The sequence below is a fragment of the Ooceraea biroi genome, chromosome 3 (assembly GCF_003672135.1).
Source record: "Ooceraea biroi isolate clonal line C1 chromosome 3, Obir_v5.4, whole genome shotgun sequence".
Classification (NCBI taxonomy): Eukaryota; Metazoa; Arthropoda; class Insecta; order Hymenoptera; family Formicidae; genus Ooceraea; species Ooceraea biroi.
Genome location: NC_039508.1, coordinates 7162332 through 7189664, shown reverse-complemented (window position 1 = coordinate 7189664; position 27333 = coordinate 7162332). Strand labels below are relative to the sequence as shown.

General features: G+C 41.3%; 1 long non-coding RNA gene across 1 annotated transcript in view; it reads left to right on the top strand.

Moving 5' to 3' along the window:
* LOC105278077 overlaps positions 1–27333 on the top strand; it is an 83510-nt gene that overhangs the window by 1446 nt on the left and 54731 nt on the right. The window lies entirely within an intron of this gene.

The following is a 27333-nucleotide window of genomic DNA, read 5'->3' as shown; positions in this document are numbered from 1 at the left end:
GGTGTGCACGAATCGCATTTGCTGATGCAGAATCCGGCCGGAGGGCTAGCGCGCGCGGATGCAACAGCAGTCGCGTTGCGTACAATGTGGGGAGCGCGTTACGCGGATATCGCGGAACATCCGTTTATGCGCCGATGGCAAGAACAGTGATTGCGCCCTGCTTTGCGATTCGCACCCCGCGCGAGGTGAGAGAGAACCCTCCGATAATTCACGGAGATGACAATACTGGCGCGATACTTCATCGTCAATAATCTGCCCGGCGCATCATCATCATCGTGCAACACGTCCGGGACGACTGCGCGCTATGCGTGCGTGGATACGTGGGCGGTCAATCAACGCTGCTATCCTAACGCTCGACTCTTTTTCCTGCAAAGATGTCGGCAATGAATCGGCCGCGTGGGCATTTAATTGGATGATTGGACGAGACGATACGTCCTCGATAAATTGGCTCGTGAGCGAAAAAAGGTAGGAGAAAAAACGGGTGTTTCAATCGGTCTCGTTATAGTTAAAAATTATCGTTAAAGGCGACGACGCTTTACGAATTATGTGAGGAACGAAAAACGGAGTGATATGATCAATTTGACCGATGATCGTGACAGTCTTACAATTAGTCTTCTTTACTAGCGAGATAATTAAGAGAATATCACATAATATTTTCTCTAATTCATATTATAAATAATAGCAATGTAAAATAGTTTTATTAATTGAACTCTTTTATAAACTGTTTACTTTATTTCTTTTTAGTATCAAGAGTTGATTGAAAAATAATATGGTTACCGAACTGTGTTATGAATATTTTACGGAATAAAATATTTTACTAAATATTCTGCAAAAGAAAACATCATATAAATATTGAAATTTGAAGTTGGATAAACTCGAGGAACATCAAACAAATTGAAAATTTCAACAAATTTCACGAGTTTACGTTCCTGGTTCAATGTTTGATGCTTACTATTGCTCACGAGTCGTGATTATCAAGGTATGGTATTCCTGGGGGCGATAATTGTCAATTGCCTGTCAAAAAACGCAGTGATCAAAGGAACGTCAACCGCATCGCTCGTTCGCAAACATAGCATACAGAGAAATATATCGCGCTTGCATAGACTGGGAGAATACCAAACGCACGTGAAATCAAAGCTTCCGAAAAAATAAACACGAGATACAATTGGCACAGATAACAAGTTTGGACATATGGCGTGCGAACAATTAAATAAGGTTCTATTTATATGTTGCCTATAGTGCATGCATTGCCTATGATTTTTTATTTATTATTCGATGGCATATCGGGCGATGAACGTATTATTATAAGATACTGTCGTTAAAATTAATCGTTATTTATGGCCGTTTATTTATATACGTGGTTGTGCAAGTCGTTTCGTCTTGAAGCTTATCGATCTTCGAGAGATTAGCTACCGTTTCATAAAAAGGGCACTTCCACGAGTTCTAATGAGAGTAATGGAGTCTTGTAGCTCAAGAACGCCTTTCTTCTGGATGGATACGCCTGAAGCATCTCTTCGCAAAAGTATCGAAGGACCTCCGCTTTTACTTTGGCTCAGAAGAGCGAAAATGCAATGGAGGGTGAAGATTCAGTTACTTATGTCGTTACTGAAGTTGAGAAAAAAATCCATGTCGCGAAGTGTCTCCTATGGTGTTGAACGCCGAGAGCATCTGCTTAATTTCTCACCGTTTCTCTCTCCGGTGAACTTTCTTCTTCGGAAGGAGACTCGCCCTCGCATCCAAAACTCCTTAAACTTCACTCTACTGCCCGTTTCACTTTAGTTATGCTTCTCATCTTATTACACAGGTGCACGACCTCGTGTCTGCGTGCGAACGCGCTTGCACCTAATTTAAATTGAATATGTAGAATAATTTTCGAGGTAATAGAAAACCTCACTTCAAGTCTCTCGTTGTCTAATAATCTCATCGGTATCTAAAACCGCAACTACATTATCTATTATTTAATACTGGATCTATCGATAAACACGACGTATCGTACCACAACATGTGATTATTCTGCGCATTGATTAAACCTTAACGTCATAAATATGACACACCGCTTTTAAGCACCTGCCACATCAACAATGTCGTAATAAAGATTACACACCGCGATTTACTTGAAACGCGAGCATCCATCATCACGGGCTGGTCAGTGGGAACGGTCAGAAGAAGATGAAGGGCTAAGTGATGTGATCGGGCTGAAAAGGCAGAGGGTGGCGAGGTGTGGAGAAAAGAAATGATTGCTTCTGGCGGCGGCGCGCTTGCGAAATGAACGCCGCGTGACTGCCGCTTTGAAACGGGGATGAATTGTAATTGGACGGAAATGGAATTCGGATAGTTCAGGACCAAATACGCAGAAAGAGATAGATCGCAGAGGGAGAGAGAGAGAGGAAGACAGAGGGAGAGCGAGAGGAAAACGTTGGACAGAATGGGACGGAGAAAGGGTGAGTTGTGGTGGTTGAGGGTGAGATAGAGAGACGAGAAGCAGGAGAGAGAGAGGGTCGACGCCAGTGGCCTGTAACTCTATGCCTCTGTGAGCTTCGATCAATAGAAGCGGTGAACAACATTGCACTGAACGCTGCCGAACGTTAAAACAGTTTGTGCAATCTCCACGAGCGATTTTCCGAAATTACCACTTAGAAGGACCGATGCGACCGATCTGCCTGAGCGACTTTTTAGGCCGAGTCGCGTTTAAAATTAAGCCCCCTTGATGGAGAGAATTTTTCACCTTCATTAATTTTCGCACCGCGTGCTCGTTGGAATGAGAGTTCCTCTCGGCACTATATCGGTTACAAGGAAATATCGATATTTGCGAGTCACACCATCTCTAAAATTCCACCTTTGGAAAAACGATTAAAAAAACGAGTATTATAAAGGCTCGTTATAACAAAATGGTGACATTAAATTTCATGCATTTTTTGTAAAGGAAATGATTTGAATCAATCGTTTTATCAGAGGTTTAAAAGAGTCGTTCTACTCCGTGATTCGATCTATTCCATCACATGAAAAGTATATTTTCCTTTATTCTTTAGATGTAACAATCTAGAATCGTTTTTCCACACGAAGCGGGAAAAATAGCAGAACGTGTTTATTAAGTTATTGCTATATTTGCGCCACGATTTCGCTGAAATTCGAACGATTAAGCTCACGTACCTATTCTTGTAGAATTCGCGCCATTAAGTGTCGTTAAAAATATTATCTCATCCCCGCGATATTTCTGCAACGTCGATTGCACGATTGAAGCGCGCCCGTCGTGGATATCTATCGAAAATAATTTTTCACCTTCCGCGAATTGAGAGGTGGCGGCCGCGCGTGATAAATAAATGCGCGAGCGAGACGAAACTATATACGTACGCGCGCAGGGACGTAACTCGATTCGAGAGCGGACCGGAATTCAATTGACAGGCGAGCGAAGTCGCGCACGTGTCTATATGGAATCTAACTATGGAGCCAACGACGAATTTGACGTGTTTGATTGCATCGTAAGTATAGGTATATCGTGCGGCGTATATAGACCGGACTTATAAAAAAATGCCAGCGTCTCTCTCTTTCTCTCTCTCACTCTTTTTCTGCATCGCGAGAAGTTTCAAGATTATACCAAGTTATTTAACAACTTCAATGGATATGTCGGCGACTGAGATATTCGCTTAAAACATGTATTAGACGTAACCGGTTTATTATTACTTCGGGAAACTTTATAGTTTACTAAACCATGTTTACGAAATAGGCTGCGAAACTGCATGCATTATCAATCGAGTGCAAATTCGATGAAAATAAGCGCTCGCGGAAAGTCACAGAATTTATCTCTCAGTCGCACAATCGATCCATGAGTTTAATCGGTTTTCAAGCTATTATCAATTCAACGTGCAAATATTATAGATGTATCAGCGTGTAAGACGTTCATTTAACGCGTTCTCAATGCAACTTGGCACATTCGCTGTGTGTGACACAGCATCCGTCTCTTTTTGCATGGAATGCGAAAGGCCGCGTTATCTTTAGTAATAAGGTAGATCGAACCTAATTCTAACTTTATAATCCGTTCTTAACTCGTGTTTAATCCAGTTTCAAAGCTGACTCATTAAGTGAAAATCGCTGAGGAAACTTTCTCAACGGCCGGCTTGTGCCAAGCTTCGTAATCGAATACGTCGAACTTAATGCATTGCTTCTTAGTGGACTATATATCCAGTACTCTCAAAAATTTATCGTGGAACTTCCGCATCTTTCGAAAGTGCTGCACTTCCTTTCGCTCCAGTTTTGTTGACAAATTCTTCCTCAGGGAAAAGTTGTCCGTATATTAAATCTATCCGCTTGCAAATATCATCAGAAAACTGCATTTCAATCAATATATTATTCGTAACGTATAGATATAAATTTGAAAACATATTTTGGATGAAGAGACATCGTATGGCTGCTTTGAAAATATAATTTAAATTAATAATCAATTAATCTTTAAACTTACATAAAAAGATGTATCGATTATGTACTCTACAATTTGATTACACAAAGAATATCACTTTTGCGAAAAGATGAGCTTCGTGTCTGCGAAGACTCCAGACACGTTAAATTAATTTAGTCGCGAAATTAAGTTAGAGCGTGCATCCTCGCTGATATCGCGGAAATAATTTCTCACAGATGGTACTCGCAAGTTGATGCCGACGTGATGGCACGTGCGGTGGCGGTACCGCGCGCGCGGATATCAAGTATAGGAGAAGATAAAGTTTTCCCCTCGGTTCGCCTAAGCTCGGCGCGCATTTGGTGGAAAACATCGGAACCGTGGTCCTCGCTACCGTGCATTCATACGTTCTTCCGCGTTCCCTTATAACGTATCGATCTCGGAAATTCTTTATCCGCGCGCGCGGAAAAAGAGATCGCGGAATCGGGGGGGTGGATAAGAGGGAGGACGAAGTTAATCACGCGCCACGGCGAATCCAGCAGCCGCGGGAAAGTCGACGTCGTGAGGAAAATGAGAAATGCAGAAGACGATCTTTTGGCGGCGACGGACGGCGGAAACTCGACGAAAAGAGAGGAAAAGGGAAAGAGACAGGAAGCAAAAACGTGCGCATGCGAGAGACGAGGAGAGGAGGAGGATACGAGAGACGATAATTTCGCGGAAGAGTCGAGATGCACGCGGGCGCGAGCCAAGGATTAATTTAAATATTGACATGACCCTGCACCGAGCCGGCCATGCTCGACGGAGCGTCGCTAAACGCTCGTTCAATTTGCGCGTCGCCCTTCTTCCGTTTCTTCGAGGCATAAATCAACACACACATAGAGTAAAACGTTTTTAAAGCCGGAATAGCCGCTCGTTCGTCGGACTCCTGGCCGCCACTCCTCGAAAAAGTAATCGACGTTAATAACGCCGAGTAACGTGTTTACTCGAATTATGCGCGTTCCCTTACCGGAATCGTCCGCGGAGAATGACAGCCTGACGGCCAGGGGCGAACGCGATTTCGCGTCGCGCCTATCGATTCGCATCGCGTATCTCGCATCTGCAGGTGTAATTTATGGGCGCATAATTTACAAGCGTTTATAGCGCCCGAACTCCTCTTGCATGATAAAGTTCGGTATCACGCGAACTCGTAAATAGTGAAAATGGATTCGTCTCCCCTATAGAAAAAAAAAGGAAAGAGAGAGAGAGAAAAAAAAAGCAAACGATATCGTTCTATTACGGCGAGTACGATGTGTATTTTTAATCTTTTCTGGTCCACTATATAGTGGTATAGTAGTTTCGATATGCTGTTGTTGCACTCTCGGTGTGCATTTAGCGGAGTGCATATCTATGTAAAAATTGTCTAAAATTTCTGATACCAAAACTACTGTTACGAAACTTAAGTTTTTCTTTCGACGAGTAAAGCTTTTTAGGAGGTTTAATAGAAATGATATTCTGGCAAAATTCTACTCGCGTCAAGTTCGTTCGCGGCGAAAGAACGCGACCACTGTGTCTTATCAATCGCCGAATGCAAGTTGATAGCATGCAAAGCATATCAATTACTATCAGGCACACACAATGGCTTCCTATCCTCGATCAATGTAAATCTCGATTTAGACTAACGATCAGGCGCGGGGCAGACAGGCGCCCTTATAACTGATCGTGCATTCGGCGCTTTAGAAAAATGATTTTAGCCGGTGCCCGTGATCAAGCATTAATAGTAATACTTCGATCGTAGGCGTGACGTGCCGCCGGATCGTATTAAAATAGGTAGTGATTAACGACGTCGTTCACGAAGGCGATGGCGAAGGGAAAAAGGGAGTGTACGCGCGCGTGCGCACGCAGGAAGGGATGAATAGAAGGCGGAAAGTGCGCGGATATGGTAACGAGAAGATATGAAACGGAGCGACGCGACGAAGAAAAAGACGTGGGAAGAGAAGCGGGAATTACATGAACTTCCGAAGAAAACTTTCGTGTCGGGCACGTAGTCAACGTACTGTGTGGAGCAATATCGCGTAATATGTGCGAACTGCTTGCAAGATGAATTCAGGATGTCAAGAGACGAAAGAAACAAAGCGTACGTCCGGGATGTTTAACTTTTGAACATAATAGCTAAAAATGCATTTAATTCATGAGCGTTTTGCATGTATAGCAAATGTAGAGGGGAACAAACTCACAGTGCACTCATGAAGCAAAGGATAGGGAGAAACTTGACATAGAAAATGAAAATTAGCAAACAATTCTCCGAGTATCCTTTGACGCTCAAGTTATACGCAACGTTCTCCTGGTTTTTGATAAATATTACGATTTTCATTTGCGTTTAAATATATGAAATGTTCCGTAATTTCCGAGCAACGAGACACAATGTTGAGTACATACTTTTGCGAGAATTTACACAATCACTTATTCGTCGTTTGCACGACATTCGTCGTCGTCGTCGTCGTCGTCGTCGTCTCAGCGCTCCGCAAACATTCTTTTCGAGTACTACCACTTCTAAATATTTCTCCGCGACAAACAGGATCGCCTTTGACAAATCGCGTTCGCTCTACTGATTATTCTGCGGCTTTAATACACTTGGCATTCGAAAACACAAGCGTTTGATACACGTCATATACAGATGCAATCTCCGGAGAACTTTGAAATTCGTCTCAGCAAAATATATCGTATCGACTTTGCGTTTTCATAAAATCTGGGTTACTAAACGTATAAAGTATCGATTTTTTAATAAAATGTTAATTATAAAAACTGTTCACGATTTTGGAGACGTAATTAATGTTGTTTGCGAGACTGGAAATTATTCTCGTGTCGTTATCGATTATCGTTGATTATCAAAGTCATTAGCGAAGAATGAAAGGAAGAGAATTAGAAGAAGAGAGGAAGGAATGACGTAAACTATAATATAAAACGCGAGCCACAGAGTGTAGGCGAATAGGAAGGTGGCGAGTCGGAGAGAGGAAAGAGCTCCGCGAAGGGACGCAGAGGGTTGACAGCTCCAGGGTGTCGTAACGTATGAACGTGCGAGGCCAACCGCGAGTTCATTGCGAATTCATTGAGGATTTTCCAAGTGATTTCCCCGGTTATGTCCGAGGGTTATGCTTCAGACGACGAACGTGTGCGTTGTCACGAAGGAACAAAAGTCAACCATCTCTGGTTTAATATTTCTCTCCCCTCGACCTCTCGTCATCCTTCTTTCTTCTTTCATCAAATTTCACAATCTTCAATTTAAGTCTGCCATACACGGATTAAGTGGAATTTGTAAATGCCATTTAAGGGTTCGCGAATCCAGATAGGAACTAATTAAAGCGAGTTAAATAATGTCCTATCGGGCGGTACGGGGTGGAGTATTCCGGGGGAAACACGGTTATCAATTAGACTAAAATTTCTTACCATCGGAAAACTAGTTCGCGATAAATGATTCGAGCATCAAAAATTAAGTTTGCGTCGAATAAGGAAAATCATCTTACGATCCGGATCCATCGAGTTCATTATTATTGTATTGATAATTTGCAATGAAGTTAAAACGAAGTTTGGCGAGGTTTGAGACATGGCAGAATTTGAATCTGTAAATTTCTCGCATTCGTATTAGCTCATTTATTCTCGTAAATGAAAATTTACAATGTTACAATGTAGTTCGAAGAACGTAATGGAATTATAACTTTATCGTTAAATCGTTAATTTCAGTTAACGAAATTTAAAATAAAGTGGATTTAATTTTAAGTAAAGTTCTGTTATTAAATTACCTATTTGTATTATTAAATTTATACGAATTTTATTATTTTATTTTATATATCTAGTTGCACTTTTTTAACTAGTGCTAAGTTTTTTAGCTGCGTTATTCAATTGAAATTTTGTTTTATTAATACAATCAAAGTCAATAATGTAAACAAGTAATCCAAATCACGTATGGAAAATAATTTGAATTACCAAGCTAAACGTGACTTTTATCTTTCCAAGAGTATGCAAAGCAAGCGTATTAATTTTAAAATATTTATCATTATACCAAAGTGGTTTTAATAGCCGTATGGCCATTTCGAAATTTTGTTCGCTTACGGAGTATTTGCATTACGCAAGCAAACGCACGTACAAATTATAATTAATATCGAATTTTATTAGAAAGCTGTTTAAATTCACCAATTTACTGCAATCAATCAGACCAACAAATGTCCAATTTCTGTAAGTAATATATTTATATCCACATATTTGAAGCGTGTATTCAGGAACAATCTTTCTCTTTGCTTTCGACTACCTGAAATTTCGCGTTAAAACATCGGATTCTTTGACGAGCGAATTAGCAACGATTGGAGCGCGTTATTACGATTACTAGCTCGGAGATTCGTAGATTTGGTGAATCGTGCGTATAACGATCGACGCGAATCTATATGGTAATACGATGACCGGTTTTGGGCGGGCAGCTACACGGCGGAGCCTCGTAGCCATGGCACTCCAATCAGAGCCTTCCATAATCCGAGGATCTTTGCTAACGAGACCATCGAGAATCGTAATCCGAAGGGGGTTCTGCCTGGGCTACAGGATAATATTTCTCTCTTGCGCGTCCCGGGTCCTTTGTGTATTTATACAATTGTGGCCAATGGATGTATCAGTTTCGGTAACTAATCTAAACCGCGTTAACTCTCTTCCGTTAATCCGTTCTCCATCGAAACTTTGTACTTCGCTTCTCCGTTATGCCAGTCGCGTTTCGTCTGTTGTATCTTTCACGCTGTTTCGTTACGTGGTTAAGAGATGTTAATTGCATATTTACTTTAAACAAGATTCTCTATTAAGATAATAGAACATAGTTTTTCTTACCGTGTAATAATGTTTCTCAATAAGTTCGTATTTGTAATTATATTTGTAATTATATTTGTAATTTTAATCTCTTTATAAGGTATAACAAATGATAGTTTCGACAATTTTATATACTTTATTGCACGAGTTTGGCTATGAAAATGCCAATATATTGTCGACATTCTTAGCAATTTCAATTATTGTTAAATTGTAACATTAATGAACTGTGATAATTATGTATCTAATTAATCTGTCAAAGGATACGTTTCTCTGTAATCATGTCTGTAATCCATTTTACGTAATTATACCATTACGTAAACAGGCGATTGGTAAAGCTCGCTGGATTATCTACGCCGTTTCTGCCGTCAAATATACAGTCATGTAGGCGGTGTACCATTTGCTAAATGACGTAATGTTAATTTTCTCGTCTCATTTTCATTCGCTCATTAACGGATACATTCAATAAGTGCAAATCACTGACGAACATTGATAATCTTCTCAAGCGGCTTAAAATCATTCCAGCAACGATTTTATTTTACGGTACACGTACATCAAACGAATTCGATTGAACAATTTACGTGAGACAATTCTTTGGGAACAAATATGGATTTTTGCAATGATAAAATGTCGCGGGGCGCAGCTTATAAAATATAAACCGACTGATTGTAAGCTCGATGTTCTGACGTACCTTTTTAGGAGTCGCGATAGATAGATTAACCGCGTGGCTAGAGGAAACGAGACGTCGAAGGGCGCACGCGTGTAGCCACCCGCCCTTGGTTTGCGCTATGCTTCGTATGCACGGGTCGAAGCATAGAGAAAAAGGAGCCATTAACTCGCGCAATTATCCTTGGACGAACGAGGCTAAAGTTACGGACGGCTAATAGCGGCGTTTCCTGGCACTCCCTCGCGGGACACGGACACGGCGAGGAAGAGGCGCGCGAGACCTCAGACCGTGAGGGGCGAGACGGACTGCAAGGACTCTCATTATCGATAGTAATGCCAGTGCCAATGCGATCGTCCGTGAAATCGTCGGCGGGAAATAAGCGTCTCGAAAGACTCGCGCCGGTATTAGCCGGTCACATTACGGCGTTTGCTGTCCTCGCGCTGGAAGGACAAAATTATCTATGACGACGCGAGTTTTCATGGGAAAATTGTATCGCCTCGATCCTTTCGATTGACCTAAATTTTCCTGGCTCGTGCATCGCGTAATAATTAGCTTGCAGTAATAATAATAAGTGGTTCGCACGCACTTCTTGCTCGCTCGAACACACGCTGCTTCAACGGCAGTTGAGGCGTCGCCGCGAATTTATGCGCTTCTTCGCGAAAGTTGGCGGGCTAAATTACGGTGCAGAGACGTCTCGATTGGACGCGCGAAATGAAATGTAGATACATTCGCACGTCATGGCGCTACATTATGCATATTACCCGCGATCTATAGCGACCACTCGGCTCGTTGGCACTTGGTAACTCGCGCGCACTTACGTGACTCATGGCGGAGTGTTTCTCATTAATATGCTGAGAGGAGCAGGTGTATATTTCACAGGACGCGCTGATATTTGGGCCCCGTACTTTAACATCGTTATCTCCACGATACCGGCGAAACGTACGCGGTATTCGTTACCGCGCATTTTTATTATACTTCCCCTTCGCGTAACGTGACGATGGAGTCGTCACTCAAAGAACTCTCTGCCACGACAATTCATCGAATTGTTTCCCTGACCTTTCACGCGAGTGACGGAAAATTCATTTTGCAAAGTTCACGATATAAGTGAAAAAAATATATGTACATGCAATTATATTAATTCGCGTTATTTATGTTTCGCTTGCATTTGGCCGATTTACGATTATCCATGTTTCGATGCGAACGTAAGATAAATGTTGTACTTCGCAGTTTGGGCTACAGTATCCCTGTGGCCAGATTATGCTATAGATTTTGGACGATCTGGTTCAATTGTGTACACCACGCGTACGTGGACTCAAATATTGATTCTAATATGACGGTAACTCGAAGGATAGCCAATGGCGCGTGTATATCCTTCGTGAGCATGTAAGCGTGTAACGGACGGTCCTCGCCCACAGCATTGTCCACCGTTGAGAGGGGCAAACTCGACCACTCGCTTCGCTCGTGAAGTGGCTGACTCGACACAGACGGGCGGAAATGTATCGACTTGGCGCCTTCCGGCGGTCACGTCTCGACGCACTTTCCTTCCTTTTCCGTCTGGTTTGCGGAACCTATCGAGATAATCGCACCGACAAGATTTCGCACAACTCGACCGTAACCCTGTAAGGAAATGTTACGCGTTCGATCGGTATGGATTTATGGATAGAACATTTGCGAATGGATGCGAGGGCGTCGATCACAATTGCGAACGTCGACGATGACTCGGGAGGGTCTAAAGCTAATAATTTTTGGAAATTTTTGCTATATGTAATAACATAATCGCGCCTGGAGCAGGAAATTATTAATGGAAATGCATTTCTTTTAGTTGTACGCGGTGTAATATAAGCTTCATTAACCGCATTTAATTAATCTAACCTAACGCATTTAACTTGTGTCGAATTTTTTTTACTTTTTTAATTAATCCAATCTAACGCATTTAACTTGTGTTAAATTTTTTTAACTTTTAATCTCCTAAAGTTTTGGTTTTATTGGTTTTAACATGGAATCTTCTTTAATTTATAATTTTCTGGAAATAATGGCATACCGCGAAAAACTCGTTGAACAAAGGAGATTTTATCTCGCAAATTAAAAATGTCAAAAAATGTGCAAAACGCAAGAGTGCAATTTTGCAACGTTTGAGTCACTTATCTCAATTTGGAGCAAATTTTGTTTATGATACATGACATAATATTCGCCAAGCAGAATTCGATATCGCCAATCGGCTCGCGATCCCGTATAAATTCGAGTCGCATAAAATAAATTTAATTGGCTTTGTATGGAAATTCCATATAAAATTCAAACGGTATATATTCGAGAGCCAGACAGGGTCGTTGTGTGGCGTGACGCGTGCACTATTCGGTGATGTGCGAACTTCGATAATTCGGTCGACATAATAATAACCGATTTCGTGCGAAACTTTATGCACGCGCACGAATTATGCGGTGGAAATAGCGTGACATTTGCTCTTTTGACGATGCTGATTTGACGTAAAACAAACTCACGTCAGATCGGCTCGCGCGTTATGCGCGAGCACTCCGACACCTCGCACCTCGATATGCATCGCTGATAAATTTAATACGTGTCAACTGCACGTTTCCGTGAAAATCAGGTCGATGATAGATCATGGGATATTTGATCAGACGGATCAGGCAATAAATTCAGAAGTATAATGTGCTTGGTGGAGTGCGTGTGTGTGTCTGCATATGTATGCATATGTACTGCTCTCTTAATCGCTCTGTTAAAGGTGGTGAGATTTTACTTTCAAACATCTCTCTTTTATTGTATTTTAATCTAAGATGATTACTTTTTTATTAATATTATTATTATATTTTTATTAACATCATTATTAAAATATGCACGCGCGAAAATGAAAATTATTTGCTCGAGAGTTTAAAACATGGTGGAAAAAAATGCTCTGGAATAATTTTATTATCCTCCTGTATAGCGCAAGACCTAAATGTGGCACGATAAAATTTGCACGTCCTCAAATAGAAAGAGGAAGCCAGATGTCCCGGTTACCGAGATGTTCTTTTTTACATTATTTTTAACATGTTACATGTCCTTTTTTCCATGATGTCACTGGACGTTCTCGTGAATATTTGAAATTTCTCTTGGTTTGCCCCAGTTTTTTTATCTACGACACATGATTAAATAGTTTTAGACAGTACCTCACCATTTATCATCCTGGATTATCAAGATTTTAAAGTTTTTAATCGATATTGTTAATAATGCGTATCTCGTTCATTCAACTATTCCATATTTAGGCCCAATTTCACCAACTATCTTGTAATCGGCGTTTAGCTAAACTTCGTTCTGTGTAAGCGAAGATTCTAATCGTGATTATGGTCGAGCGGATTTCACCGGTTTCACAGTAGCACAATTAATTCTAGTTTATTAAATCGAAGTTTAGGTGCAAAAGAACACCGGCAACATCGCAAATATGTGGATCTAGATGGCAATGACCATTTGACAGTAGACCATAATAACCTTTTACAATTTGTCACCAATTTGTTCAGTAATAAGCCTTACTGAAAGATGTCAACTATTAGTAACAAGACTATTAGCAACCTCATCACAAAATCTGTGTCGTCTGTGGAAATGATCTTCTCTGTCTCGTATCCACCTTGGTCGACGAACAACAAATTCATCCTCATCATCACTATTCTCAAAAACTAATACATATCCTCTTAGCATTATTATTTATTGTCGGTTTGATATAATGTTGGGAGTTTCCAGATGAATTTTGATGTTTACAGTCGTAATCGCGGTTTAAATTCGTTAACCGACCAAAATCGGTCAGTTAGTTTTTAAACGTCGATTATTCCTAAACTCGATTAGTTTCTCTTGGTGAAATCCAATATCGAGGGTTAAAAACGTAATCGAAGTTTAATTTCAATTAATCGCGTTTTACGTTGTTGGCGAAATCGGGCCTTAATAGTTCCACATGCTACGTTTCCAAAGTGTTAGATGAGTAAATACATGTAATAATATTTAATCGATTAAACAATTTTACGAAATAATTACGCTAATGTAGATAAAAAATAAAGAGATGCGAAATCTCTTTCTCTTGCAACTGCAACGTGATCATATTCCTCCTTAGACCCAATAAACCATTTGTCATTAGATCCAACAATCGCGCAGCCTGCAACTATTACCCCCGACCGGTAATCCGTCATCGATGAGAGCCTCGTAACGATGCTCGCACGCGACGAGGTATACCCTCGCGGTATACCTCGGAAGAGCGACGAGGAGTGGTACCAAACGGCAGAGACGCACCACCGGGCTTTGCTATAATATAATCGAAGGCACACGTGAACGCCCGCACGGCAAACACACGGTCTCTCGCATACATAGATGCACGTGTGGCCGGCATGAACACGCACCTCGTGAAAGGTGGGACGTATATACTAATGGAGGGACCCTGAGTCCAACCCACGCGGATCACAGATGGGTGCGGCATTCTACTTCGACTAATGCGTGGGTGTGCCGCGCGCGTAACAGTGCCTTAAGTAATTGTTTATTGCCATGTCGGCCGGCCGGCCGCTCTTCGATCTGCTGCTCTTCGTCGAAAAAGCGCCTCGTGGCTCGCCCAGCTATCGCGAAACGGCGGCTCTTATCCGCGAGGAAGCGCCACGACGACGTAAATCCTACTTCCGCGGTAATGCCGCGGGCACACAACGCGCTTTTGTCATTCAAAGCATTACTTTACTAACGAACGTCGTTGATCCGATTCTGCGACGTGGGGGATAGTGCCCCGTTAGATCGGTAAAAGGATCTCCTTCGTCGGTGTCAGCCTTTGGAGGACGATCTCGAGGATGATGCACCGGTGCATCGAAAACGCGTGCGATCGATGAGGAAATATTTATGCGTTTGATACGTTTGTATCTCCGCATTCTGTATAAAAAATAGCGAATTAAATAATACATGGGAAATGAATTTCCGATAAGCTAACTTTCAGCGGCTGCGACACTAAGTCCATTTCCATTAAATTTTATCTGAAATCCTATAAAGCATTAGATCGCGCGATCTGCAGGAGCTTACGCCGGCGAGCGTAAGCCCTGCGAAGCTCTTCCGGATCGCCGTGCCATCGTTATCCAACGTTTAAAAGTTATGAGCTGCTTTAATTGCGGATTACGCACTCGGTGTAAGTTTATGCGGCGAGGCTGTAACGCCGCGGCACGTGCGACATTTAAATAAATTATGAACGCGCTAATCATGTCACTTTGCACAGACGATAAATAGTACATATCTGCGCTTGAGATAAGTGGCTTTCTAATGACGTGCGAGAAAGCAAAACGCGTTTACAAAATGAGACCCGTTATCGACCGTTTCGAAATTATCGCGGTTTTAATTAGAATCTCGCACAGGAGCCAATTAGTAAATGGAAAGAAGATGTAATTAAAGAGATAAAGTAATTTTCGAATTATCAGGAGTAATATATATAATGTATATCTTGTGTTATTCTGTATATTATGCTGTTATTAAATTTACATATATATATATATATATATATACATATATATATATAATGCAATTGCACATAATGCAGTTTAATTGAATGGAGATAAGTGAAAGACTTTCCAGGAAATCTATTTAGCTGCGTTACATTTTACGTTTAAACCACATTCTATATCTTTTCTTTATTCTGCACACAATTCTTCCTGCTCCGAAGAGCAACTGGTGTTGTCCTGGAAAGGCTATTACTTCAAGTTCCAACCATTTTACACTAATATCCGGTTTCAGGTCGATTAACTTTCACCTCAGTTCAGCCGGTCTTTTGGTTCTCTCCAGGGAACTGAGATCAGAAAGAGGCGATAAGTAATCTAAGCCACAACTAAAATTAACCGGCGAAACAGGCCACAGGCGAGTAACCTAAGCCGCAACTAAAATTAACTGGTAAAACGGGCAATGAACAATCGAAACGCGAGTATACTGCAAACGTTAGCTTTTGTCCAAACACTTTTAGCCGGTCCGCTACAAATAGACAAATATTTAACGGGATGCTTTCGCGAAAGCTCGGATCAAATAGACCGGTGTAATTTCCTAATGCAAGAGCGGGAATATCGCGGGGAGAATACTCGATGCTCGTACGCCGAGCACCTTTCTAATCAGCGCGGCATCATTTAAAAGCTATCGCATCCTGCTTTAATTGTAGATTACAAACTCGTCGTTTACGCGGCGCGCTCAAGGCGACATTTCGGATATCGTAGCTTTGCCGGCGCGCTAATGACGGTAATTATCTATGAGTCGTTGTGCCCTACACAGTGCCTATGTACGCACGCATACACACACGCGCATCACGGCATATAGCATAATCATTCGCCTGATGTAACCAGTCCACCCTCGACCGGAGGGTGGCGTCGTGTTGGCCGAGAGGGTGTTCCCGCGGCGTCGTGGAGAGAAGTCAATTTTCATTTAAGTTTAGGGTGCGCCGGCACGCTATCGTTTCTCCACAAAATAATATCACTGCGAGCTGAGGTCGCCAGTGTGACGCTTCCGTTTGCCCATCATCTAGAAAATCAGTCGACATCGGATCTTTAGCGATTAAACCGTTCTGCATTTAATTGACCATTGGGATAGAAATAGCTTAAATGATTATACATGTTTTGTTTAGTTACAAATTTCTTGACAAATTTGGATTCTTGTTTAATACGAATTAATCATCATATTTTCTTAATTAAATGAGGATTAAGAAATCATGTTTCTTTATTCTCAGGTATAGATTTTTCTTTGCTTTGCCTATAAAATATTTGCGATTTTAAGAATCGCATTTTAAAATAAGATGAAATAGTTGCTTCATGTGCATATACTTATGCAGAATAATTCATAGTGGCGTTTATCAAATCGACGAAACTTTTATGGTGGCGTAGATAGAGACCGGCGATGCAGACGCTTCTTCGTACCATCCGATCCCCGTCTCTGATGTTCTTTCGGATTTACCACCAGCAAATGTGCAAATCGCGTGTTACATCTGTCGCAGACGAGCGCGCAGGGGTCATTGTGATGCCAGCGTGACGCGAATTACTTAGTTTCGCTTGTCTATTAAGCCATTTTATTACATGACATCTCTGCGCGCATATTAATTCCCAAATCGGACGGTGCAGTCAACAAACAACCTAATTAATCGAGCGAATTTAATTAATTCGCCTGCACATCGACCTCCGCGCAGAGGCAAAAGTTATGATTCTTGCTCACGCAAGTTGGCATGCTTCGTTTCCGTCTCCTTCTCTCCCTTCCTCTTTCTCTCTCTTTCTCTCTCGCACGGTCTCCCTATCGTTTCAGCCTCTCTTTCATCGTTTCTCCTACTAACCCTCGTTCATCTCCAGCTCGTTTCAACCTCGGCTATCGAGCCGTGCTCAGTCGGCTGTAACGAAAATTGACTTTCTCGCGAGAACGAGAGAAAGCGCGGGGGAGATAGAGTATATCGCCGTGTCGAGACCCAGTTTCGACTTCTCGGTTTCGGCCGACGCGCGCGCGGCAGTATATCGCCGTTTTATCCGTTTTATCCCTGCGCGCGCGCTTTTTCGAGACCGCTTCCGCGAGCCCCGTCAAATTTTCCACGCGATTGATAAAAAAGAAACACGCGAGCTTCGCCGCGCCGCGCTGATTCGCCGCGTTTTCACCGCCTGGCCCAGTTGATGTAATCGAATTGGATATTGACGGCTGATACGAAAATGCACTTCCGCCGTGGTACATTGACGCGATATATCGTGGCTTCGCGTGTAGCGAATACATGGGGTAAGAAATAGAAATAGAGCTTACACTTTTCCTCACTTTTCTTCACTTATCTAAAGCGTGTTTCTCACGTCTTTCTTTCTCGGAATTAACCGCGATAATTGCGATTGATGTATTTCTTAGTAATGGGAAAACTTGAAGTTTACTGTAAAACTTGAAATTAATAATTACACTTCTTTTATTTAGATATTACTATTATTTAGACAGTATAAGCATTCAGAATGCATAAGCATTTTTCGAGATAAATATTTCTTTATTCAGAGCGTAGAAAGCGACAGAGAAGGCGAGAGTAAAATATATAAAGTCGTAACAACGAAAATTTACGGGTAATAGATTGTAGGGCTTACTATTCCGTGAGCTTGCTGTGCAGACTCGCGGATAAAAAGTTCAATATCTGGATAGTTCTCCTGAAACACTGAATAGCGAGATTGTATAACATTACTGAAAACGTAAAACTTTGTTACTGTTGTAAAACTATATTATTATTATGAACAGATATACAGAATAAAATGTTTTATTGAAAATTCTGCTATTTAACAAATATCGGGATTAATTTTTGAAAGTTATCTGAATGAGGAAAATGCGCGTTACATCTGAATCAATATTGATACAATATTGAGAGCATATAATTTTCATTAATCTAATATTATTATCTAGACTCGATTTTTACCAGACCGAAGATCAATAAAGTTTAAATTATGCCGGATATTTGTTCCGCGCTTGCGTGACAATTCCCAGCGATTAGTAGTTATTCGTGGAAGGACATGATTTTTCGCTTCGTCGGTTTGAAGCAATCGACGAGTTTTCTGTTGCGCTTCATCGGCGCAGGACGGCAGCTGTTGGCCGCGTTACTTCTCGGACACCCGCAGCATTCATCGACTATTAACAGCCGAGGTAAAGCCTGCTTGTCCGTGTGTGAGGGTTGCAAGGTGTAGCTGTACCATCTGCTCGTGCACGTGGCCCTGGCACGTGTTGCCAGCTGATAATAACCGCTGCGGCGCGCTAACATCGACGCACGTCAGATTTTCACGATGGAGATCGTCGGGAGTACATGCTAATTCTTTCCGCTCAATTGTTGACTTTGTCGATAAATTGCCACGCTCCGGCATCGCCGCTCACACCATCGTTTGCATACTTGTGTCTTTTACGAATCATTCCGCAAAATGATGCACGCAAGAGATGCACGTTCCCGCTGAGTGCATTGAAAATTCGAACAAGATACGTAGAGGATATTTAATAACAGATGTAAATCATGATAATGTTCCTCATGGGATGAATTTTCTCCTAAACAAGAATGTCAAGACGAATAGCTTTTGAGCTACGACTAGTAAAGCAATAAGCTGCAAGAATTATATGTTATATATATCAATGAAGACGAGAATGATATCTCTTAGAATTTTAGGTGATAAAAATAATTAATTTCAAGTACGAGAAAGAGAGAGGGAGGGTATTCTCTGTTCGTCCGGCGCCAGCTTCACGATCAATAACGGTACGTGCCAACAACAAGTTTCGACCAGAGGAATGCTAGCTCTCCTCAGGCCATGAATATAGGACCTTTGACTTTTAGCAACTCGAGATAATCGGACAAAGTACGTAACGACGCGAAGAGCGTGAGCCATTCTCACCTGGCCGGGCTGTCGGCGTGGGCTGTCGTAGTGATAGCTCCGGGCCACGTAACACGGCTGTTTGAACAGGTGACTCAACAGCTGTTGTCCAGGATAAATTTTATACCACCCCTGCTGGGCGGCGAGGGTCGACTCTGCTCGGCTCGGCGTTGTCGCCGATGGAATACGCATCGACGAGCGCCGTAATCGCTCGGCAACGAACATTCCATCAAAGTGTCGGGGGAGAGAAGGGTGTTTGATGACTGCACTTACAGTCCAGGATATGAAAGCGCAGAGGTGGGTTAACAAACGAATTATGCGCTTTATACTGTCAACAGATTGACTGTACCACTTTCGGAACAATCGGCCTGCAGCAGTCGTCCCAGTCCGGTTGACTACAAATGGATGGCGTTTATCGAAAGGGGGACACTAAAGTGTTTTAGTTATTTTAAGTTGTAACTTTCTCTTGCGTTTTGAAAACGTTTCTATAAGATATTTTTATAAAATATTTGCTACCGCAATTATTATATGTATAGAGGAAAGTTCCCGATTATGAGATACCATATCGATTTTGCCTAATGTAAGGAAATCTATAGGCAGAATTTTAAAATGTAATACGTTATCTTGAAGAGAATTTAATGAGCTTTAGGTTGGTGAAATGAAAAATCTAATTTAAATATTACTTTTTCTGAAAATTAAAAAAAATTTGAAAAAAGAGCTTTACGCAAGATCGCGAAAGTGTGCTCCTAATATAAGATACCTCGAGAAATCGGTGTTAAAAGTGCAAAATACATCAGTATTGCAAGTAAAAACCTTTATTAGATATTTTTATAAAAATACTGCTGTCACAGCCTTCGCCAAATCTTCACGATTCCACTGTTGACGCTTTCTCGTTTCTCTAACCTCCATAGTCAGATTCTATAAAAATTAAATACACAAAAATTCGTAATATAAATTCGTATTAACTTTTCTTTAACCTTAACGTAGTATTTTCTTTCTTTTTATTACACTACATAATCTTCATATTCGAGCAATAATTATCTCATATTAAGAGTACCCTGAATATCTCATTATACGAGCCACACGCCTAGCGGTTCCGCGATCATGAAATCTAACCTCTACAATTAAGCAATTCAACAAATCGCGTATTTTCCTGTTACTACGATTCTACTCTATCATTGCATACTGAATTTATTGCCAACCATTTCTTTATTATGTAATAAACAAGGTTTAAAGACTTACCTTAAGTTCCTTTGACATGTTCACAATTTCACAAACCTTTTCTTGCAAAGGCTAAACGCAATAACGAACAATGAATTTTTCACTAAATACATTTTACACCAAGAGTAATAAGTTCATGGTGGAATTAACAGATGGTGCTCACTAGTTTAGCAGAAACTCCATTATCTCATATTAGGAGCATATCTCATAATAAGGGATTCTCCTCTATTATATTATATACAGTTTTGGTTTTATTACATACAGTTCTACATTTCAGAAGTTTAATCGAAAATATCTCTCCTCATTCCTCCGACTGTGGGATGGAATCATTTTTTATTTTCCATGTCATCTGCTTTTTCGCCGTGTCATCTCGCAGACATTTCGGAAGCCTCAACCCCAAAAATGCACGGTGTGTCCACGGGGACAAAATGAAATTCAACGCTTAACTCACGGTGAAGTTTTGCGAGACGGAGGGCGGAAACGCAGAGATGAACGAGAGCTGGGCCATCGGTACTCTCTCCCTCTCTCTCTCTCCACCTCGTTTCCTAGTTTAGCATACGTATAACGTCGGCGTGCAGTTATGTCGAGTTACGAGGACATAACCCGCCTCTCTTTCGTCCCTGTCTCGTTCTCCATCCTCCCTCCCACCCCCTTTAATTTACTCGCGCTCTTTCGCTCTTCGGCTCGGGCCGCGATAAATGTTACGGGCCGCCATAAAGCATATCGCTATTTCGCTAAAGGGCGTCTGGGTATTACGCAGAGAACGCGCGTCCGACACCGAGGAGAGAGGGCGAGCTCCGCGCGATAATACACAATAGAAATACCGCGGCGCCGTCCGGGAAGATTTCAGGGATGAAAGCGGAACGGCCAGGATTATTAAGATGCTTGCTTGCATGCTACTGTTCAGGCTGCTGCTCAGGCTGAATTCACCGCTTAATCCGATACGCGCCACCATCTCCTTTTATTTCCCGCGCGTACCAGCGAGGTCAGCGCCGATCAACCCATCCTAACTTTACATCTCGTACTCTCGTTGCGAAATTGAGTAATTTACCACAATTCTCTTCCGTCATGATTAATATCGCAGTCAGAGGATCCTGTTGGACGTCGTCAGATGTACGGTGAAGATAGTGCAGGTGCAATTAATCTCTCAGTTTAGCAAAGCTCTAGGAAGATTTAAATGATTCGGAAGTGCATAATAATTTACATGTAGGATTTTAATAACCCAATTGAGATTAAGGATGATTATAAAAATGTAAAAATTGCAATTGCAAACGCAGGGAAAGCAAAGGAAGCGTGCACGTATAACTACATTACGTGTTTTTTTTTGCATAAAAGTTATATTATTACTTCTTTTAATACTTTAGACAGCCTTTGACACTCGAGCACGTTCTTACGGGCCAGCCCCCCAGGCACATGTCTAAAGTGCCTATTATACTGAGCCACCGTCGGTTGTCCGGGAGATACAGGGTGTCTTTGAAGTACCCAGGCAAACCGGTACAGCAGCTTTAAGGCTTAAGACTTTGGGCGAGATAAGTCAGAAGTTCGACTCGCGCGCGCGCTGCATGTCCGGAAGTGCTTCGTTAAAAGTTATGGCTAATGACGCAATGTCGCGACTTAACTGTCGAAGTATATGTAATTAACAGACACGAGTTAGGGGAAATTATCGGGGAGACACCGAGAAACACGGAAATAAAATCATCGGTGCTATGTTGTTATACAAACCAGTTTAATTAAGTCGAGGATGGGAAGAGAGAAGGAGAGGAAAGGAGCCAAGGCTGTGAATGTAATGAAATTAAGTATGAAAAAGAAAAAGGCTCCGATAAAATTAAAACGTGCTGTAATATTACTGTATATTATACATGTATCGATAAAAAGATACTGAAATAACTTTTCCAACACCGGGGAATGGATAACTCCGTTATACGGGTTCAATTAAGCTAATCTTAATCCCTTACGCAGCCGTGACCCGGAGTATTCGCATCAAAATGGCTTGAATATCTCAGCGAAGACTAGTAAAGGTTAAAAGGCTCTTGACTCCTCGGCAAGCCGATACGGCGATATCGCGGAAATTCGTATCAGTTTGCAAGATTATCGAGTTTTACGTGGGGCCACCGTGGGCAGTAACGGGAGCGAACGCATGCGAAACGCGGTCATTAGCGCTCTGGATTTGTGTATGGGAATCTAACAGAATTACGGTGTATCGGGGATTGGGATTGCGTGTCACGTGGATTCGCTAATTTGCGGGTACGCTAAAGATCGTTTGCAACGGAGCTTAACCGGCTCGTGTCCGCCGCTAAATTTCCCCGTCACGTCTGTTTTCCTTTCTCGTGCATGGCCGCTTGAAAATCGTCGTAATTCCGTTCGCAGGATAATGCGGGTTCCGTATGCAACGATTACGTTGTATTATCCCGTCGCTAATACGGTCGTGCCGTTATTGACGATTAAACGCGTGTCTTCACGTACGTGGTCCCGTCCGGCGCATTTTTCGTGAGATAAAATAGATAAATTATACGGTACGCTACTTTGTTACCTTGTTACAACATTATTACGACATTACCCGGACGCAATTTCAGAAGTTACGCCGGACAATATTGTTGTGGTATTCGCAGGTAATGTTTCGCGCGAATTAAATGTTCTTTATTACCTCGCGATGAAATTTATTCATCATCATGATTAATTTGTCATCAAGTCATTTATCATTCATTTAGTTTAATTAGGCCGTTCTTGATTACGCGCGGTATTTACTAGACACCCAATCTCTCCCCCACAGTGTATGTAATTCATACCGCGCGTGAGGTATTACTGCAGTTGTTATACACACGTCCGCTGACATACGCGCTCGTTCAAGTAGCATTGCCGGAGATATCCATTTCCACCCAGAATTTCGCTCTGGTCTAGTATACGGTATCGCAGTTTAGCCCGAAATGAAGCGATTTAACGTAAACGCTGTTTATTATCGCCGATAATTGCAAATACGCTTCTTGCGTAATAAACTAGAACCAGCCATCCGAAAATTGAGACGGTTAGACGGCTCTTAAGGGCGTACCGGCTTCATTCATAATTGATCGCGCGGCAACCGGGATTCATCCATAAATGCTCTTCGGTAACTGAGATTCATTTCAATCGGCTACTTAAAGTTAACTGCGTGGAAGAGTATTGTCTCTCTTAAAAATGACTCTCTCTCTTCGCGTCTTATCCTTGAACCACGCGAATAGAAGTCTAATTGAATTCTTCTCTCTCCACTGGTCGAAATTAAATATATAGTTTAATGATTTTAATTCATTCAAAAATATAACTTTATATTAGAACGTTATTGCGCAACATGTAACATTACCTAATGAGACAGTTTATTTCATAGTACACACAAATATAGCTGCATTGACACAAAATTGCGTTTTTCTAATCATTTAAAGAGAATAATGTTTGAAGCAATGCGTATTGAACAATATTTAAAGTATATTACTACTATATTGGAGAGCGAGACATTTTATTCGATATTGAATTATAAATCATTAATGAGTAGATTAGAAAAAATAAATCAATACCGTTGAAACAGTTATCATGTTATATTTATTTACTTGTCGTACTTTAATTTGTTACTTTAGGTTGAAGTGAAAAAATGACATGTTTCGAAAATAGCAAGCCCGGTACGGTTCTCACGTTTGTTTCGGCATATTGTTGAAGCACGTGTCAGAAGCCGTAGAAACTTTCGATTAGGTAATCTTAAGGCCGCCCTCGGGGCTTCCCTCTCATCGTCCTAAAATAATAACGGCGACGGGGCGCCCGCAGCTCGCAGCATAGACATCGTACTTCCAGCAGCGCGATTACGCGACGAAACTTAACTACGCGCAATGCCTGCTCAAAAAACGGAATGTAGATCTCTCGAAATTCATCACGGCAACGCTTCTTGCGCGATTCTGCGGGTATTATAAATAAACGGGATAAGCGAAAACAGGTCAGGATCATATATGTATGATAATTAACAGGTCAGCGTTCAACGATTCTGCTTATTAAACGCCACATCGAATTATGTAACCAGCTGAAGCGAAAATTTGCAATTTGTTGCAATTTGCCTCCTCTAACAGTATTTTTTCTTCATTTTATTAGCTTGAAGAAAATGCTTCAAAAGGATGGAACATTTGATGATTTTAATTAATTTTCTGTTTATATTTTACAATGTTTATATTTTTCAATATTTCTATATCGAAAATTTTGCGTAAGTAGAGAAATATCTATAGCTTTTACATAGAGCATGTATTATATAGTTTTATATGTAGTTACATATCATGTGATATAATATATAGATGTGCTAACTACATTATATATGTACATGCATTAAACGTACTGACAAGATAATTGTCGAATGCAAGTATGTTTTAATAATTATTATACTGGGAAATTAATTACCGTCCTTTAGTATTTGCTACTTGTAGCAACGGGTTAGTGCAGAACTGATTAAACGCTATTCGGCGCACGTGAGAACGCGAAACTGAACGCTAACGTTAATATTAATCACGCGTCTCTACTCGCTGAAATGTTAATTACGATAAATGAATTAACATTATTCAATGAATCATCGATTGCGATTGCGTGATAGTTATTAGTATTCAAATGCTTTGCCGTTAATCGAATTGACCACCGTAAAAAGGAAACACTAGCTGAAAGAAGAAAATCAAGATAATGCGAGGAATGTTTGAGCGTCTACTGAGAATAATTTGTGCTTGATCTAAAAAAAATATTTGTCTTATTAAATTTCTCCCTCGTGAGAAGAACAAAGGGAAGCGAACTTTTTTTTCTCTCGTCGACAATTACATTCGGATAATTCGGACTAATAGTGCTTCTGCTCCGGTTAATTGGTTAATAGAGAGCTTCGTTTCGAGAGTGCCACTTAACTTACATCTGCCGTTTATTAAGGTATAATAGAAAAATTGTCTTTTTTCTCTTACCCGCCGGCTTTCGTAATATAGAGCAGGCGTGGGCTATCTTTATCACCCTGCAACCGGCCCCGAGCATGATATTAATATTACAGAGTGTAAAATTAAAATGTAGGGTAACGAACGTGGACACGGTGGTGTATTGCAGGTACTTAGAATTTGTTTCCCATTAAAAAACTTAATTGGAAGTCGGTGTCAGTTGGAGTTACGAACATTTACATGTGCATCTTAATATGTGATACATGTCTTAAAATTTTGCTGCTGCGTAAATTTTTCGTTATAGGAGACGACATAATACCGCAGCTACTACTAGCAGCTGTAAATGAGCGTTAACGCAAGCAGCATAAATGCTGTGGTTTAACCCTTTAACGATACAATGCACGCAGTGTACACGCGGTTGTTGTTCGTAATATCACGAATGTAGCTGGTTAAGAGCTTTTACCACGTGCTATAATCTCGTCGGTACTCCGCCCTTATAAAGGCGTCGCTAAGTAATTATAATTCCGGATATGGAAGACTTAATGCGTTATTGATCGTCCGTTATACATACTCGAATATTCTTTATTTAAATAACGTATGGAAGAAATTGCGTTTATTATATTTCTATCATTATAACACATTATCCGTTCAGAATTTATTTTTTACGATCAGAGAAAATAACACAAAAAATAACAAGTGTTTCCTCGTCATCAATATGCAATATCGCCCTCAACAAAGATCCGAGGAAACCATCTGTTGTTGATATACGTGTAACGAGTATTCAAACACATGCGAGCACGCGCGATCGCAAAGATCGAGACAGGATGTATCACAGATCACAGGCGAGCCTCGATGAAGAGAAGCTCTAGAATAGCGGGAACTATAGAACAGCGTAGCGATGGTACGCCACGCTGGCGGCGAATGGTGCTTGCCATAATTTAGCCGGGGTGGTTTAATAAGGCATGCCGTAGCTCAAGCCTGCTCTGGGCGGAGTGTCAATATGTCCGGGCCGCTGAGTGATATACTTCCGGCCTTCTTCGTGAAATTGAAGAGTCTCCCAAGAGCCAGCGGGGTCGAGCCTCGCTTCGCCTTCAAATTGTCACCTATCACCTTTCAAAGTAGGGACCAAGCAACGTTGCTCGTCTCACCTCGCCTCGCCGATTCGCGCAAGGATACGAACAACGCGATCGGGCTAACGACTTTGAAACTCCATTAGTCCTCCCGGTCTAGCACCGTACGTGTTCCCCTAATCGTCCCATGGCTACGTTAATTGTCCCGACGGCCGATCAAATATTTTATTTTAATTGATACCAGCGGATAAATCGATTTACGACGCGCGCTTTAACTGGTCGCTCCCATAGCTCATCCGATCAAGTATTTATCAGCGACTCGACTTAAAAAAATTGCGGAGATGATCTTTATTTAGGTGAAAATTTCTGCGTCAAGTAAAACTTTCAGAAAAAAAGATAATTCTGTGTTTTATCTTCCTTTTCTTAAGAATTTGTTATTTTTCTATTAACTTTTCTATTTTTTTGAAAAATTTCATTTAAAAGATGCAATTTCTTACATGGCCTTTCTATTAAATTAAAGTTGTACTGATTAATTCTGAACGTAACAGAATTTATGTAACATAAATTCTTTTACACTAGGAATTCCGCTTTGAAAAAACATCATCTAAGAAAACACGCCTTGCTTAGTGCACGCGCAGGCGTCTCGACGTTTTTATTAAGTCTTATGTGGAACATCCTTTTACCGAGGCTAAAAATAAATCAGTTGCGTAAGATAACGGGAGTTGAGTGGACCACCCTGTATGTCAGCAGACTTGTCAGCGTATAAATCTTGTATCAACCGAGGCATAAATAGATGGAAGGCGGAGAGCTGGTGTTCAAGTCGGGGTTTGCTGGTGTGCGAGCCCGATAAAAACAATGAGCTGGCTAATGCGCGTTGTGTAATGGTGTAGTACGTGCGAGGCGCGAAACAAAGGGTGGC